At 40.8% G+C, this 4,863-nt stretch overlaps 1 pseudogene; it reads right to left on the bottom strand.

Annotated features, from left to right (window-relative positions):
• Positions 1-1,416: 1,416 nt before the first annotated feature.
• On the bottom strand, positions 1,417-1,789 carry LOC127576694 (histone H2B 1/2-like; annotated as a pseudogene).
• Positions 1,790-4,863: the final 3,074 nt, after the last annotated feature.

Here is a 4,863-nt window from a genome sequence, read left to right as displayed (position 1 = left end):
AGTTTACCCCTGAAGTAAGATCTGATGCTGGAAACACTCAACATGTGGGGTAGCACACGGGGAGTGCATAAAACAGAATTAATGTTTCAGGCCAATGGTCTTTCATCAGAATGGAAAAGTTAAAGATAAAACTGTTTTAAGATGCAGGGAAAGGGAGAAAAAGAGGAAAGGGACTTTTATTCTTTTCCCCTTTTTCTTTTGCACTCACATGCTGGGTACTGCTATCAGTGGATAGGGATATTTCGTGAGGTCTCCTCTCCATCCAGGAAATTGTTTATATGTCTAAGATCATTATTAACCTGATAATCTGATCATTTGGTTGTCCAGTTGTCTGCTTCCATTGTTTATTATGCATATAGTCCTGTGATTGCACCTCCATTTAAAGTAGATGCTCCTGGTATTTCTATATACTGGCTATCTCCGCCCTACACTCTCAGTCCTGATGTAGGGTCTTGACCCAAAACGTTGACTATCCCTTTGCCTCCACAGATGCTCGACTCGGTGAGTTCCTCCAGCAGTTTTTTTTTGCTCCAGATTACAGCATCTGCAGTCACTTGTATCTCTCACGTAGTTTCTAAATTCAGAAAATGCTATAGAAATCATTAGGAGTCTCAGTAGGTTTTGGAATTGGTAGTCAGCCTCCAGAATGATAGGTAGCAAATGGCAGAAGTTGCCAGTGAGAGTGTGAATGACTCCTTAAGTAACACAGTTGCAAAGCAATCACATTTATGGAAATGCTTCCAACACTTGGGTTTCATTTCAGATTTCCATTTTCCACTTATTCAGTTTCAGTACTGACAAAGTAATTGGCCTGAAACATTACCTTTCTCTCTCTCCAGAGCTGTGAAATGCAGTTGTGTTTGTGAGAGGCCAATGGCAGGGTTGTTTTGGAAAAACATCACTGAATTTTACCCTGCAAAACTGAAAAATGGCAAAAGGTGAAGTCGTCACGTGCTCAAAATATGCAAGTCAGGCCGCATGTTTCACCAGAACTGATGAAAGGTCATCGACCTGAAATGTTAACTCAGTTTCTCTCCCCATAACTGCTGAGTATCTCCAGCATTTTCAGTGTTTATGCCATTTAGTTTGTGTTTAGCACCAGAAACATGTAACTCGCAAAAGCACAAGTCATATCAGAAATTGCTTGGTCAGATTTTTGTAGTGGGGTCAAATGATCTAAAAATAGTCATTTTTGTGTTTCAACCTGGGGAAGGTTAATTTACATTTGTGTAGCACTGACTTTGCCTGATTTTCCATGCCATAATTTTTTATTTAAAAATCTTCATCAGTTTCCAGGCTTTAGTAGGTTTAGTAGTTGTGATGAATTTAACTTTCATAAATAAATTAGATGTGGAATTTATTTTGTAGTATCAATATGATAGCTATGGGTTTGGTTTGACAGCACTCTGTGGAGCTTCACTTGGAGCTGGTGTACTTGGTCACCGCCTTGATCCCTTCCGACACGACGTGCTTAGCCAGCTCCCTGGGCAGCAGCAGGTGCACAGACGTCTGGATCTCCCGGGAGCTGATGGTCGACCGCTTGTTGTAATGGGCCAGGCGGGGAGCCTCGCCCGTGATACGCTCAAAAATATTGTTCACAAACGAGTTCATGATGCTTATGGCCTTGGAGGAGATGCCGGTGTCAGGGTGAACCTGCTTCATCACTTTGTAGATGTAAAATGGCATAACTTTCCTTTCTCACCCTCCTTCGTTTCTTGCCCGCCTTGGCTGTTGATTTAGGCAAGGCTTTCTTGGCGCCTTTCTTGGGAGCTTTCGCTGGATCAGGCATTTCTTCAGTCGACTTCACACCCAGATTTGAAGTGTGTCCTGTTTCAGTTGCTAGAGGATCGAAGCCTTTGTGTGAACAGCTAAAAGTGTACTTATCAATTGACTCTTTCACTCACCGTAACTAGGAACAGTTATTGTTCTTTACGCTTGAGTGCTGACTGAAAGGAAAACACAAATCTTTGAAGGTGGAAGAACCAGTTGATAAGGCTGTTTTAATTGCTTAAGAGACCTTTATTTTTATTTATAGACACAGAGCACAGAAGCAAGGAAATTATGCGAAACCTTTCTAAAACACGGTTAATTCTGTAACGAGTACACTTCTGTGCACCATAGTTTAGGAAAGATATCAAAACCTTGGATACAGAAGAGATTTATTGGAATAGCTCCCAAAAAGTTGTCTACACATGAAAGCTGTGGAGGCTTATTCTTGGAGTATATCAAAGAGAAATTGGTAGGTTTCCAAATATTAAGGAAATCTGGGGGATTGGATTTGTACAGAAAAGTGGTGCTGAGGTAAAATATCAATTATACAGTAATTGAATGTAGAGCATTCTACTCCTGCTGATCACATTACTCCTCCTTCTACTTTTATTCGATGACCTATTTTAGCCATATGAAGAGAATGAAGATCTGAAATTATTCTCCTTGGTGCAAAGGCGGCAAGATTTAAACAAGGTATTCAAAATTATGTGGTGTTTTGATACAAATCATTAGAAACTCTTTCTACTGACAGAAGAATCACTAACCAGAAGACTCAGATCCTTCCCCTCCCATTTCAGCATTCCAAAGGGATTATTCTCTTATTAACACTCTGGTGCACTCCTCTATTCCCCCTAACCTTTCTTTCACGTCCAAAGACATCTGTCCTTTTAACTAGAAGTAAAACTCCACTTGAACTTACAATTTAGTATTTTATGTACACTACTCACAATCTGATTGCCTCTACACCAGGGTAACAATATCAGACTAGCGACTGCTCTTCCCAGACCAAGATGGTACAGTCTGTTGCTGGGCCTTCTTGGCACAGAGTTGCTCTAGATTGTTTCCCAAGGTAATTTGCTATGAAAAATCTTCTAATAACCATGCTGCAACCACTAGGGTAGCAAGTTGCATGAACACTTATAGAAATAAGCAAAGACACAGAGAGGAGGTGCCAAGGGAAAATGCAAGGATGATTCTTTTTGCATTTAGTTAGGCATCATATTCTCTATAGCTATGGATTTCAGTGTTTTTTGTGCTGGCTTTTATCTTTGCACTATGGGCAAGAGGACAATGTATTGCTTAGTGGCAAAAAGGGTGGGACAGTTAGTGGCTGGGGTATTGGGAATGAGGTCACAGGAAGCAGTCAGGAATTACTTGTGCAAGAGGAGCCTGGCAAAAAGGGGTTGTCTGACTTGCAGCATCTCTTCTTTTTCCACCTCCTTGTGCTTCTGCTTCACATCTGATGACTGATGCCAAGGACTGTTTGCTCATGATTGCAAAATTATGTAGCATACAGGATCTCACAACAAATCTTGGGACCCATTCAGTGGTGCAGTGCCCTTCCCTTTCCCAAGGTTCTGTTGAACAACTCCAAACAAACCCAACATGTAACACTAAGCTTCTGGTCACCTGTTTTAATTTTGCATTCCCATTTCACCTCCATTTCTGTCCTCAGTCTTCTATAATCAATAAAGCTTAAAGTAAGCATGTTGCACATCACTCTGTTTGGTTGGGTAGACCGCAATTTTTGGCAACCACAGAGTTTAATACTTTGAGATAATGATTGCGTAAATAAAGTTGGGTGTAAAAGAGTGATATACATTTTCTGGGCAGGGATATAAATCAGGGTTGGATTAGAATTGGTCAGGGAAAGATTTAAGATAGTATGTGTTGGGGTGGGACTTTTGTGTCTAGAAATCTATATATCTCCTTCTTAAACATAGTCAGCAACTTAGCCTCCACTACATTCTGTGGAAGAGGATTCCATACCTCAGTCCTAAATGTCTTACCCTGTATCCTAAGACTGTTATAGATACTGTTCTCAGGGAAGGCAATGCCAGGATTTTGTACATTTTAATGAGATCCTCTATCATTCTTTTAACCTCTAGTAAATACAAGACTAGGCAAGTCAAACTCTTCACAAACAACAGTCCTGCCATGCTAGGAATCAGCCTGGTGAACCTTAGGGAAATTTTCTCCATAGGAAGTTTAGCCTTTCTTTGGTAAGGAGAACAAAACTGCACTATTCCAGGTTTGGTCTCACCAAGGCCCTGTATAATTGCAGCAAGAAATCCTTGTTTCTGAAACCTCTTCCAATGAAGGCCAACAATACCATTTGCCTTCTGAACTGCTCGCTGCACTTACACGTTTGCTTTCAATGATTGATGTACAAGGACATCTAGGTACCTTTTCATTTGCATCTGTAATTTCCTGTTTTATGCCATTCCCAGCATTACATGACTATTTGGAGATTCATGGACAACTCCCACCAATGTTTCTGTCCCTTAGTGCTTCCTAGCTCCACCTGGACTCTGGGTCAATATCCTTTCTTACCATTGCTCAGCTTTAATCCTTGAATATTGCCACCCCACCTCCTTTTCCATTTTGTCTGTCCTACCTAAATACTGAATATCATTAAATATTCAGCTTCCAGCCCCGGTCACTATGCAGCCATGTTGCTGTAATGCCTATTGTATTTTTTTACATACTTTGCACTGTTAGGTTATCCACCTTCATACAAATGATTTCTGCATGTAAATACTGAAGCTTTAGATTTGTCTTGTAAGCATGTTTGCTTACCCAGACCCCATTTGTTGGTGTACTTTTGTTTGTACTCTCTGTCACTTCTTTTCAAATTGGTTATCATTATCCCCAATCCTTTCCTGCTCCACTTCATTTTTTCTCTTCAGCATTCTAGATTGTTCCCCACCCACCTCACCCCCCATTCCTTATTTAGTTTGAAGCCCTATTTACCTCCCTAAATATTTGATTTGCTGGAAATCTAGTCTCAGTATGGTTCAGATATAGTCTTTCCCAATGGAGCAGCTCCCTCTTTCCCCAGTACTAGTGCCAGTGTCTCACAGATCAAAACCC

The sequence above is a fragment of the Pristis pectinata genome, chromosome 12, assembly GCF_009764475.1.
Source record: "Pristis pectinata isolate sPriPec2 chromosome 12, sPriPec2.1.pri, whole genome shotgun sequence".
In the NCBI taxonomy this organism is placed as follows: Eukaryota; Metazoa; Chordata; class Chondrichthyes; order Rhinopristiformes; family Pristidae; genus Pristis; species Pristis pectinata.
This window is presented reverse-complemented; position numbering and strand designations above follow the sequence as displayed.